Source organism: Arachis ipaensis, chromosome B8 (assembly GCF_059453495.1).
Source record: "Arachis ipaensis isolate K30076 ecotype BB chromosome B8, ASM5945349v1, whole genome shotgun sequence".
Classification (NCBI taxonomy): domain Eukaryota; kingdom Viridiplantae; phylum Streptophyta; class Magnoliopsida; order Fabales; family Fabaceae; genus Arachis; species Arachis ipaensis.
The window spans coordinates 92,961,534-92,975,681 of record NC_142443.1 but is presented as its reverse complement, the minus strand read 5'-3'; the positions used below and the strand labels follow the sequence as shown (position 1 = coordinate 92,975,681).

Sequence of the window (14,148 nt, the reverse complement as noted above, 5' to 3'; positions counted from 1 at the left end):
CACACTTTTTCATTAATTGTGAAATTCTTCACTTGTTGGTTACTGCTTGTTGTGCTACTTGTATGACAGGTAGAAGAGAGGTTTCAACCTTTTTTGACAGTGAACCGAAGAGAACCTTCTTGAGATTAAGGAGGGAAGCAAAAGGAAAGAGGGCTGTTGGTGCAGAAGAAGAGGAGGAAGACTTGGATATAGCAATGGAGGATGATATGGAAAACCATCATGAAGGAGAGGTGAACAATGATGCCAGAAGAGGTGGAGCCAACCCTGCTGGACAAGAGAGGAGAGTTCTGGGAACATACATAAATCCGAATCCAGGAAATTGTGGCAGTAGCATTCAAAAGCCAATTATCCATGCTAATAATTTTGAAATGAAGCCTCAACTCATAACTCTTGTGCAAAACAACTGTTCTTTTGGAGAAAGTGCCCAAGAGGATCCTAATGAGCATCTCACCAAATTCCAAAGGATATGTGACACAGTTAAATCTAATGGTGTACATCCTGACACCTATAGATTGCTACTGTTCACATTTTCTTTGAAGGACAAAGCATCAAAATGGCTAGAATCATTTCTCAAGGAAAGCTTGACCACCTGGGAGGATGTAGTGAATAGATTCTTTACAAGGTTCTACCCTCCACAAAAAGTAAACAGGCTAAGAACTGAAGTGCAGACATTCAGACAGTAGGATGGTGAGACTCTTTATGAAGCCTGGGAGAGATTCGAAGATTTGACAAGGAAATGCCCCCTGATATGTTTAATGAGTGGGTGCAACTTCATATCTTTTATGAAGGACTGAATTGTGAATCAAGGAAAGCTGTAGACCACTCATTTGGAGGTTCTTTAAACAAGAAGAAGACCATTGAAGAAGTCATTGATGTTATAGAGACAGTGGCTGACAATGAGTATTTTTATGCCTCAGACAGAAGCAACAACAGGGGAGTCTTGGAATTAAACCATATGGATGCAATCCTGGCCCAGAATAAGATGATCACCAAGAAACTGGCTGAATTGACCAAGCAAATGGAGAAGAATAAAGCTACAAATATCCACACTCAATCATCACCTCAAGGAGATTTGGACATAGAAGAAGGAGTTAACTGGGAGGAAGCTAATTACCTTGGAAACTCATCTAGGCAGGCTAATGATCCATACTCTAAAACTTATAACTCTGGTTGGAGGAACCACCTAAACTTTGGGTGGGGGAACCAACAAAACCAAGGCCAAGACCACAGACCCCATAATCCTAACCAGTATAACAACTCCACTCACCAAAACTCCAACCAAAAACCATACCAGACCACACAAAATACTTATTCACAGCCACTATACCAAAGCCACAATAACCACTCTCAACACTCCAATTTCAACCAATTATCACCACATGATGAAGACAGAATGGCCAAAATGGAAGCTATGCTTGCAAACCTTTGCAAGGAGTTTAAAGACATGAAGAAATTCCAAGAGGAAGTGATATCCAATTTACAAAACCAAGATGCTGCTACTCAAAAACTTGAAGCACAAATTGGATATGTGTCAAAGCAAGCTCCTGGCTACAGTTCAGGTAATGCCACCAAAACAACTTCAAGAGAGGAATGCAAAGCTATTACCCTCAGAACTAGAAGGGAATTGATAGAAAATTCAAAGTAGACTCAAGAGAAGAAAGCAGAGGATAGTTTAGATGACAAGGAAGAAGCACAAACACCTGCTCCCACTTCATCAAAAGAAAAAGAAGTGCTAAAGCCATATGTCCCAAAGGCTCTTTACCCTCAGCGCGTAATGAAGAATGCAAAGGACAGCCAATTCTTCAAATTCTTGGAGATTTTTATGAAACTTCAGATCAACATTCCCTTTGCAGAAGCACTAGAGCAAATGCTACTTTATGCTAAGTTTCTGAAGGAATTGATGACCAAGAAGTGAAGCTGGAGGAATGATGAAATTATGGTATTAACTGAGAAATATAGTGCTATCATTCAACACAAGCTGCCTTAAAAATTGAAGGACCCAGGAAGCTTCTAAATTCCCTGCATCATAGGGGAAATAACAGTTGAAAAAGCCTTATGTGACTTGGGAGCTAGTATATATTTGATGTCGTTAACTATGATGAAAAGAATGAATATTGAGGAAGCCAAACCAACAAGAATGGCCCTTCAATTGGCAGATCGATCATTCAAATTCTCTCATGGAATAGTGGAAGATTTGTTAGTGAATATGGGAGACTTCATCTTCCCTACTGATTTTGTGGTGTTGGATATGGAGGAAAAAGCTAAGGCTTCAATAATTTTAGGGAGGCCATTTTTAGCTACTGCTGGACCCATCATTGATGTCCAAAAGGGTGAACTTGCCCTTAGGCTACATGAGGAGAGAATGGTATTTAATGTATTCAAAGCCATGAGCTATCCACCAGAGTCACTAGGGGAGTGTATGAGGCTAGATACAGTGGGAACTGTGGTGCAAGAAACCTTTGAAGAAGCACTTGAAGGATTGACAGAGGGTGATTCCATGTTAAGTGTTGAGGTTGCTGATGCCAACTCAGCTGAAATGTCTATTCCAAGCACATTGGAGGAGAGGAAAAAGGAGAAAGATGCACCCAAACTGGAGCTAAAAGTACTACCTCCTACTCTCAAGTATGCATACTTGGGAAGTGATAGAAGTTACCCAGTGATCATCAATTCTGCCCTTAGTCAAGAACAGGAAGAGGAATTAATCAAGGTGTTGCAAAAGCACCAAGATGCCATTGGATGGACCCTTGCTGACTTAAAAGGGATAAACTCATCCATATGCATGCATAAGATCTTGCTGGAAGATGATGCCAAACCCTCCATTCAAGCCCAAAGAAGATTGAATCCTGTCATGAAGGAAGTGGTCCAAAAAGAGGTTATGAAGCTATGGCAGGCAGGATTAATATATCCCATTTCAGACAGCCCATGGGTGATCCCTGTCCATGTGGTTCCAAAGAAAGGAGGGATCAGAGTTGTACCCAATGAGAAGAACGAACTCATCCCCACAAGAACAGTAACAGGCTGGAGGATGTGCATTGACTATAGAAAACTCAATGAGGCAACTAGAAAATATCATTTTCCACTCACTTTCATGGATCAGATGTTGGAAAGATTGGCAGGACATACATACTACTGTTTTCTTGATGGATATTCGGGTTATAATCAAATAGTGGTTGATCCAAGAGATCAAGAAAAAACATCATTCACCTGTCCATATGGAGTTTTCGCTTACAGGCGCATGCCTTTTGGATTGTGCAATTGCCCTGCAACTTTCCAAAGATGCATGTTGTCTATTTTCTCAGACATGATTGAAAAATTCATTAAAGTCTTCATGGACGATTTTTTAGTTTTTGGAGATTCCTTTCCCAATTGCCTTAATCATCTTGCCTTAGTGTTAAAAAGGTGCCAAGAGATGCACCTAGTTCTAAACTGGAAGAAATTCCACTTTATAGTGACAGAGGGGATTGTCCTTGGCCATAAAATTTCAGAAAAAGGCATAGAGGTAGACAAAGCCAAGGTGGAATTAATTGAGAAATTATCTCCACCTAGTAATGTCAAGGCAATTAGGAGTTTTTTAGGCCATACTGCTTTCTACAGAAGGTTTATTAAAGATTTTTCTAAAATTGCAAAGCCTTTGAGCAACCTATTAGTCTCTAATACACCTTTTGTGTTTGATCAAAAATACACACTAGCATTTGAAACACTGAAAAGAGAACTTTTCTCAGCACCTATCATTGCCCCACCTAATTGGAATTTGCCTTTTGAACTGATGTGTGATGCATCAGACTTTGCTGTTGGGGCAGTGCTTAGACAAAGGAAAGGCAATTTAGTGCATGTTATATATTATGCCAGCAAGGTTTTGAATGAAACTCAAAGGAATTATATGGTGCACAAAATTGTGATCCCTGGTAATGGCCCCAAGAACTTGGTACTCTATCTTAATTCATAATTTGTCACAACTTCGATACAACTAACCAGCAAGTGCACTGGGTCGTCCAAGTAATAAACCTTACGTGAGTAAGGGTCGATCCCACGGAGATTGTTGGTATGAAGCAAGTTATGGTCACCTTGTAAATCTCAGTCAGGCGGATATAAAATAGTTATGGAGTTTTCGAAAATAGATAAGAAAATAAGGATAGAAATACTTATGTAAATCATTGGTAAGAATTTCAGATAAGCGCATGGAGATGCAATCGTTCCTCTGAACCTCTGCTTTCCTGCTGTCTTCATCCAATCAGTCTTACTCCTTTCTATGGCTGGCTTTATGTAAGGGCATCACCGTTGTCAATGGCTACATCCCATCCTCTTGTGAAAATGGTCCAAATGCTCTGTCACAGCACGGCTAATCATCTAAGGTTCTCGATCATACTGGAAAAGGATTCACCCTCCTTTTGCGTCTGTCACTACGCCCAGCACTCGCGAGTTTGAAGTTCGTCACAGTTATTCAATCCCAGAATCCTACTCGGAATACCACAGACAAGGTTTAGACTTTTCAGATTCTCATGAATGCCGCCATCTATCTAGCTTACACCACGAAGATTTTGATTAAGAGATCCAAGAGATAATCGTTCAATCGAAGGTAGAATGGAAGTGGTTGTCAGGCACACGTTCATAGGGAATGATGATGATTGTCACGTTCATCACATTCAGGTTGAAGTGCGAATGAATATCTTAGAAGTGGAATAAGTTGAATTGAATAGAAAAACAGTAGTACTTTGCATTAATTCACGAGGAACAGCAGAGCTCCACACCTTAATCTATGGAGTGTAGAAACTCTACCGTTAAAAATACATAAGTGAAGGGTTCAGGCATGGCCGAATGGTCAGCCCCTCTGATCTAAGAACTAGGCATCCAAAGATGATCTAAAGATACAATCCCGGATTCAAAGATATCTAATACAGTAGTAGAAAGTCCTATTTATAATAAACTAGTTACTAGGGTTTACAGAAGTAAGTAATTGATGCATAAATCCACTTCGGGCCCACTTGGTGTGTGCTTGGGCTGAGCTTGAAGTCTACACGTGGAGAGGTCATTCTTGGAGTTGAACGCCAGTTTTTGTGCCAGTTTGGGCATTGAACTCCACTTTGCAACTTGTTTCTGGTGCTGGACGCCAGAATTGGGCAGAGAACTGGCGTTGAACGCTAGTTTGCGTCATCTAAACTTGAGCAAAGTATGGACTATTATATATTTCTAGAAAGCCCTTGATGTCTACTTTCTAAAGCAATTAGAAGTGCGCCATTTTAAGTTCTGTAACTCCAGAAAATCTGCTTTGAGTGCAGGGAGGTCAGAATCCAACAGCATCAGCAGTCCTTCTTCAACCTCTGAATCTGATTTTTGCTCAAGTCCCTCAATTTCAGCCAGAAAATACCTGAAATCACAGAAAAACACACAAACTCATAGTAAAGTCCAGAAATGTGAAGTTAGCATAAAAACTAATGAAAACGTCCCTAAAAGCAACTAGATTCTACTATAAACATACTAAAAACAATGCCAAAAAGCGTATAAATTATCCGCTCATCACAACACCAAACTTAAATTGTTGCTTGTCCCCAAACAATTGAAAATCAAATAGGATAAAAAGAAGAGAATGTACTATAAATTCCAAACTATCAATGAAACATAGCTTCAATCAGATGAGCGGGACTTGTAGCTTTTTGCCTCTTGAATTGTTTTGGCATCTCACTTTATCCATTGAAGTTCAGAATGATTGGCTTCTATAGGAACTCAGAGTTCAGATAGTGTTATTGATTCTCCTAGTTCAGTATGATGATTCTTGAACATAGCTTCTTTATGAGTCTTGGCCGTGGCCCTAAGCACTTTGTTTTCCAGTATTACCACCGGATACATAAATGCCACAGACACATAATTGGGTGAACCTTTTCAGATTGTGACTCAGCTTTGCTAAAGTCCCCAGTTAGAGGTGTCCAGGGTTCTTAAGCACACTCTTTTTTTTGCTTTGGACCTTGACTTTAACCGCTCAGTCTCAAGTTTTCACTTGACACCTTCACGCCACAAGCACATGGTTAGGGACAGCTTGGTTTAGCCGCTTAGGCCAGGATTTTATTCCTTTAGGCCCTCCTATCCACTGATGCTCAAAGCCTTGGGATCCTTTTTATTTGCCCTTGCCTTTTGGTTTTAAGGATTATTGGCTTTTTGCTCTTGCCTCTTGGTTTTAAGAGCTTTTGGCTTTTTCTGCTTGCTTTTTCTTTTTCTTTCTATTTTTTTTCGCCTATGTTTTTTTCTGCAAGCTTTGTTCTTTGCTGCTTTTTCTTGCTTCAAGAATCATTTTTATGATTTTTCAGATTATCAAATAACATGTCTCCTTGTCATCATTCTTTCAAGAGCCAACATATTTAACATTTATGAACAACAACTTCAAAAGACATATGCACTATTCAAGCATACATTCAGAAAACAAGAAGCATTGTCACCACATCAATATAATTAAACTAAGTTCAAGGATAAATTCGAAACTCATGTACTTCTTGTTCTTTTGAATTAAAATATTTTTCATTTAAGAGAGGTGATGGATTCATAGGACATTCATAACTTTAAGACATAGTTACTAAATACTAATGATCATGTAATGAAGACACAAACGTAGATAAGCACTTAACATAGAAAACAAAAAACAGAAAATAAGAACAAGGAATGAGTCCACCTTAGTGATGGTGGCGTTTCCTTCTTGAGGAACCAATGATGTCCTTGAGCTCTTCTATGTCTCTTCCTTGTCTTTGTTGCTCCTCCCTCATTGCTTTTTGATCTTCTCTTATTTCATGAAGGATGATGGAGTGCTCTTGATGTTCCTCCCTTAATTGTCCCATGTTGGAACTTAATTCTCCTAGGGAGGTGTTGATTTGCTCCCAAAAATTCTGTGGAGGAAAGTGCATCCCTTGAGGTATCTCAGGGATTTCTTGATGATGAGCTTCCCCATGTGTTTCTTGAGCTCCATGAATGGGCTCTCTTGCTTGCTCCATCCTTTTCTTAGTGATGGGCTTGTGAGATGAATCTTTTCATCTCCCATGGCTCAGAGGTAGAAGCAATTGCCTTCCCTTTCCTCTTTCTTGAGGTTTCTCTGGCCTTAGGTGCCATCAATGGTAATGGAAAAATAAAAAGCTAATGCTTTTACCACACCAAACTTAGAATGTTGCTCGTCCTCGAGCAAAAGAAGAAAGAATAGTAAAAGAAGAAGATATGGAAGAGATGGAGGGATATGTGTATGGATGTGAGTGGTGAATGGAAAACAGAAGGGATGACCATGAATGGAGAGGGAGAGGGTGAGGTGGGTGGGGATCCTGTGGGATTCACAGATCCTGAGATGATCCTGTGGTGTCCACAGATCCTGAGGTGTCAAGGATTTACATCCCTGCACCCAATTAGGCATGCAAAATACCCTTGCACACAACTCTGGGCGTTCAGCGCCAGATTGGTGCTTGTTCTGGGCGTTGAACGCCCATTTGTTGCTCATTTCTGGCGTTGAACGCCAGAACCATGCTTGTTCTGGGCGTTCAGCGCCAGCTCTTCTCCAGGGTGCATTTCTGGCGTTCAAACGCCCAGATGCTGCCCATTTTGGGCGTTCAGCACCAGAACCATGCTCTGTTCTGGCGTTGAACGCCAACCAGGTGCTTCTTACTGGCGTTTAAACGCTAGTAAGGTCTTCCTCCAGGGTGTGATTTTTCTTCTGCTATTTTTGATTCCGTTCTCAATTTTTTTGATTTATTTTGTGACTCCACATGATCATGAACCTAATAAAACATGAAAAACAATAAAAATAGAGATTAGATAAAAATTGGGTTACCTCCCAACAAGCGCTTCTTTAATGTCAATAGCTTGACAGTGGGCTCTCATGGAGCCTCACAGATGTTCAGAGCATTGTTGAGACTCTCCAACACCAAACTTAGAGTTTGGATATGGGATTTCAACACCAAACTTAGAGTTTGGTTGTGGCCTCCCAACACCAAACTTAGAGTTTGACTGTGGGGGCTCTGGTTGACTCTGCAATGAGAGAAGCTTACTGTGCTTCCTCTCCATGGGTACAGAGAGAGATCTTTGAGTTTTAAACACAAGGTTGTCCTCATTTAATTGAAGGATCAATTCTCCTCTGTCCATATCAATCACAGCTCTTGCTGTGGCTAGGAAGGGTCTTCCAAGGATGATGGATTCATCCTCATCCTTCCCAGTATCTAGGACTATGAAATCAGCAGGGATGTAAAGGCCTTCAACCTTTACTAACACGTCCTCTACTTGTCCATAAGCCTATTTTCTTGAATTGTCTGCCATCTCTAATGAGATTTTAGTGGCTTGCACCCCATAGATTCCCAGTTTCTCTATTACAGAGAGGGGCATGAGGTTTATCCTTGAACCAAGGTCACACAGAGCCTTTTCAAAGATCATGTTGCCTATGGTACAAGGTATTACGAACTTTCCAGGATCCTGTTTCTTCTGAGGCAATCTCAGTTGATCCAGATCACTTAGTTCATTGGTGAACAAGGGAGGTTCATCTTCCCAAGTCTCAATACCAAATAATTTGGCATTCAGCTTCATGATTGCACCAAGGTACTTGGTAATTTGCTCTTCAGTAACATCCTCATTCTCTTCAGAAGAGGAATACTCATCAGAGCTCATGAATGGCATAAGGAGGTTTAATGGAATCTCTATGGTCTCTAGATGAGTCTCAGATTCCTTTGGTTCCTCAAAGGGAAGCTCCTTATTGATCACTGGACATCCCAGGAGGTCTTCCTCCTTGGGATTCACGTCCTCTCCTTCCTTCACAGGTTCGGCCATGGTAATTAATTCAATGGCCTTGCACTCTCCTTTTGAATTCTCTTCTGTATTGCTTGGGAGAGTACTAGGAGGGATTTCAGTGATCCTTTTACTCAGCTGGCCCACTTGTGCCTCCAAATTTCTAATGGATGACCTTGTTTCATTCATGAAACTTACAGTGGCCTTGGACAGATCAGAGACTAAGTTTGCTAAATTAGAGGTACTTTGTTCAGAGATCTCTGTCTGTTGCTGAGTGGATGATGGAAAATATTTACTATTGTTAAACCTATTTCTTCCACCATTATTAAAGCCTTGTTGAGGCTTTTGATCCTTCCATGAGAAATTTGGATGATTTTTCCATGATGAATTATATGTGTTTCCATAAGGTTCACCCATATAATTTACCTCTGCTATTGCAGGGTTTTCAGAATCATAAGCTTCTTCTTCAGAAGATGCCTCTTGAGTACTGTTGGATGCAGCTTGCATTCCATTCAGACTCTGAGAAATCATATTGACTTACTGAGTTAATATTTTATTCTGAGCTAATATAGCATTCAGAGTATCAATTTCAAGAACTCCCTTCTTCATAGGCGTCCCATTATTCACAAGATTCCTTTCAGAAGTGTACATGAACTGGTTATTAGCAACCATGTCAATGAGTTCTTGAGCTTCTGCAGGCATTTTCTTTAGGTGAATGGATCCACCTGCAGAAGTATCCAATGACATCTTAGCTAATTCAGACAGACCATCATAGAATATATCCAAGAAGGTCCATTCTGAAAGCATGTCAGAAGGACACTTTTTGGTCAGTTCCTTGTATCTCTCCCAAGCTTCATAGAGGGATTCACCTTCTTTCTGTCTGAAGGTTTGAACATCCACTCTAAGCTTGCTTAGCTTTTGAGGAGGAAAGAACTTGGCTAAGAAAGCCTTGACCAGCTTATCCCAAGAGTTCAGGCTATCCTTAGGTTGAGAGTCCAACCATATTCTAGCTCTGTCTCTTACAGCAAAAGGAAAAAGTATGAGCCTGTAGACTTCAGGATCTACTCCATTAGTCTTAACAGTATCACATATCTGCAAGAATTCAGTAAAGAACTGAAAAAGATCTTCAGATGGAAGTCCATGAAACTTGCAGTTCTGCTGCATCAGAGAAACTAGCTGAGGTTTCAGCTCAAAGTTGTTTGCTCCAATGGCAGGAATGGAGATGCTTCTTCCATGTAAATTGGAATTTGGTGCAGTAAAGTCACCAAGCATCCTCCTTGCATTATTGTTGTTGGGTTCGGCTGCCATCTCCTTTACTTGTTCGAAATTTTTAATAAGATTGTCTCTGGATTGTTGTATTTTAGCTTCTCTTAGTTTCCTCTTCAGAGTCCTTTCAGGTTCTGGATCAGCTTCAACAAGAATGCCTTTTTCCTTGTTCCTGCTCATAAGAAAGAGAAGAGAACAAGAAAAGAAGAGGAATCCTCTATGTCACAATAAAGAGGTTCCTTATTGATAGTAGAAGAAGAAAAGGAATAGGGGTGAAGAAGAATGAAGAATCCAAACACAAGGGTAAGGATAGGAGCAGTGATGTGAGATGAAGAGAAGTGTTAGTAGATGAATAAATAATTAGAAGGAGATGAGGGAGAAGGATTTTCAAAAATTATTTTTGAAAAAGGGTAGTAGTTTTTGAAAATTAAAATAAAAAATTAAAATAATTAGTTCATTAAAAAGAAATTTTGAAAAAGAGGGGAGATATTTTCGAAAATTAGAGAGAGAGAGTTAGTTAGGTGATTTTGAAAAAGATAAGAAACAAACAAAAAGTTAGTTAGTTAGTTGAAACAAATTTTGAAAAGATAGGAAGTTAGGAAGTTAGAAAAGATATTTTAAAATCAAATTTTTGAAAAAGATAAGATAAGAAGATATTTTTGAAAAAATATGATTGAAATTAGTTTTGAAAAAGATTTGATTTTTAAAATCACAATTAATGACTTGATTCACAAGAAATCACAAGATATGATTCTAGAACTTAAAGTTTGAATCTTTCTTAACAAGTAAGTAACAAACTTGAAATTTTTGAATCAAAACATTAATTGATGATGTTATTTTCGAAAATTATGATATAAAATTAAGAAAAAGATTTTTGAAAAATATTTTTAAAATTTTCGAAAATAACTAAGAAAAATGAAAAAGATTTGATTTTTGAAAAAGATTTTGAAAAAGATAAGATTTTTAAATTGAAAATTTGATTTGACTCATAAAAACAACTAGATTTTAAAATTTTTTGAAAGAGTCAATCCAAATTTTCGAATTTATGAGAAGAAAAAGGGAAAGATATTTTTTTGATTTTTTTGAATTTTTAATGATGAGAGATGAAAACATGAAAAATGATGCAATGCATGAGAATTTTGGATCAAAGTATGTGATGGATGCAAGAACACTATGAATGTCAAGATGAACACCAAGAACACTTTGAATGTCAAGATGAACATCAAGAACTTATTTTTAAAAATTTTTATATGCATAGAAAACATGCAAGACACCAAACTTAGAAATTTTTCATGTATAAACACTATGAATGCAAGAATGCATATGAAAAACAAGAAAAGACACAAAACATGAAAACATCAAGATCAAACAAGAAGACTTACCAAGAACAACTTGAAGATCATGAAGAACACTATAAATGCATGAATTTTTCGAAAAATGCAAGATGTATATGCAATTGACACCAAACTTTCAACTTGACTCAAGACTCAAACAAGAAACACAAAATATTTTTGATTTTTTATGATTTTTTAATTTTTTTTTGTATTTTTATTTTATATTTTTCGAAAATTAGTGTGGAAAAGAAAAAATAAGGATTCCAAAATCTTTAAGAAGAATTCCAGGAATCTTTCAATATTAGCCCAAAGCTCCAATCAAAGGGTTGGACATGGTTTAATAGCCAGTCAGCTTAGGATGGAATTACATGCATTGTGGTGATTAGTTGAAGACCAATCCCAAAGCAGTTTGGGTATGGCTTTACAGCCAGATAGGATTTAACATGTTACCATGAAACTCTAGAATTCATTCTTGAAAGTTTTGAAGCCATAGAATAATTTAAAATTTTTTTTTGAAAAGAAATTTTTTTTTTCGAAAACAAAGGAGAAATTTTTGAAAAGTTTTTTGAAAAATTTTTGAAAATAAAACAAAAAGAAAATTACCTAATCTGAGCAACAAGATGAACCGTCAGTTGTCCAAACTCGAACAATCCCCGGCAACGGCGCCAAAAACTTGGTGCACGAAATTGTGATCCCTGGTAATGGCCCCAAGAACTTGGTGCTCTAATCTTAATTCATAATTTGTCACAACTTCGATACAACTAACCAGCAAGTGCACTGGGTCGTCCAAGTAATAAACCTTACGTGAGTAAGGGTCGATCCCACGGAGATTGTTGGTATGAAGCAAGCTATGGTCACCTTGTAAATCTCAGTCAGGCGGATATAAAATAGTTATGGAGTTTTCGAAAATAGATAAGAAAATAAGGATAGAAATACTTATGTAAATCATTGGTAAGAATTTCAGATAAGCGCATGGAGATGCAATCGTTCCTCTGAACCTCTGCTTTCCTGCTGTCTTCATCCAATCAGTCTTACTCCTTTCTATGGCTGGCTTTATGTAAGGGCATCACCGTTGTCAATGGCTACATCCCATTCTCTTGTGAAAATGGTCCAAATGCTCTGTCACAACACGGCTAATCATCTGAGGTTCTCGATCATACTGGAATAGGATTCACCCTCCTTTTGCGTCTGTCACTACGCCCAACACTCGCGAGTTTGAAGTTCGTCGCAGTCATTCAATCCCAGAATCCTACTCGGAATACCACAGACAAGGTTTAGACTTTTCGGATTCTCATGAATGCCGCCATCTATCTAGCTTACACCACGAAGATTCTTATTAAGAGATCCAAGAGATAATCATTCAATCGAAGGTAGAACGGAAGTGGTTGTCAGGCACGCGTTCATAGGGAATGATGATGATTGTCACGTTCATCACATTCAGGTTGAAGTGCGAATGAATATCTTAGAAGTGGAATAAGTTGAATTGAATAGAAAAACAGTAGTACTTTGCATTAATTCATGAGGAAAAGCAGAGCTCCACACCTTAATCTATGGAGTGTAGAAACTCTACCGTTAAAAATAAATAAGTGAAAGGTTCAGGCATGGCCGAATGGCCAGCCCCTCTAATCTAAGAACTAGGCATCCAAAGATGATCCAAAGATACAATCCTGGATTCAAAGATATCTAATACAATAGTAGAAAGTCCTATTTATAATAAACTAGTTACTTGGGTTTACAGAAGTAAGTAATTGATGCATAAATCCACTTCCGGGGCCCACTTGGTGTGTTCTTGGGCTGAGCTTGAAGTCTACACGTGGAGAGGTCATTCTTGGAGTTGAACGCCAGTTTTTGTGCCAGTTTGGGCGTTGAACTCCACTTAGCAACTTGTTTCTGGCGCTGGACGCCAGAATTGGGTAGAGAGCTGGCGTTGAACGCCAGTTTGCGTCATCTAAACTTGGGCAAAGTATGGACTATTATATATTTTTGGAAAGCTCTGGATGTCTACTTTCCAACGCAATTCGAAGTGCGCCATTTTGAGTTCTGTAGCTCCATAAAATCCACTTTGAGTGCAGGGAGGTCAGAATCCAACAACATCAGCAGTCCTTCTTCAACCTCTGAATCTGATTTTTGCTCAAGTCCCTAAATTTCAGCCAGAAAATACCTGAAATCACAGAAAAACACACAAACTCATAGTAAAGTCTAGAAATGTGAATTTAGCATAAAAACTAATGAAAACATCCCTAAAAGCAACTAGATTCTACTAAAAACATACTAAAAACAATGCCAAAAAGCGTATAAATTATCCGCTCATCATTATACCACTACTGAGAAGGAACTACTGGCAATAGTGTTTGCATTTGACAAGTTTAAATCATATCTCATTGGATCTAAAGTTATTATTTTTACTAATCATGCAGCACTAAAATATTTACTTGCAAAATAAGAGTCAAAACCAAGACTGATAAGGTGGATTTTGCTATTGCAGGAATTCAACATTGAGATTAAAGACAAGAAGGGAGTGGAGAACAAAGTAGCAGATCATTTGTCCAGAATTCCCTGTGAAGAAGGTAGCACCCACAAATCAAGTGTCAATGAATTCTTCCCTGATGAGCAACTAATGCTGGTTCATAAGGCACCTTGGTTTGCGGATATTGCTAATTTTAAGGCTGTCGGGAAAGTTCCTTCAATGATCAACAAGCATAAAAGGAGGAAACTCATCAATGATGCAAAGTATTTTATTTAGGATGAGCCATACTTATTCAAAAAATGCTCGGATAGATTGCTCAGAAGATATATTTCAGAGGAGGAA

General features: G+C 38.5%; 2 non-coding genes across 2 annotated transcripts; one reads left to right on the top strand and one right to left on the bottom strand.

The window, feature by feature from the left end:
* Nucleotides 1-647: 647 nt before the first annotated feature.
* On the bottom strand, nt 648-754 carry LOC148548839 (small nucleolar RNA R71). Its single transcript, XR_015897127.1, has one exon. It is a non-coding gene; the product is annotated as a small nucleolar RNA R71 (small nucleolar RNA).
* Nucleotides 755-9,540: 8,786 nt separating this feature from the next.
* Nucleotides 9,541-9,648, top strand: LOC148548838 (small nucleolar RNA R71). The gene has a single exon (XR_015898736.1). It is a non-coding gene; the product is annotated as a small nucleolar RNA R71 (small nucleolar RNA).
* Nucleotides 9,649-14,148: the final 4,500 nt, after the last annotated feature.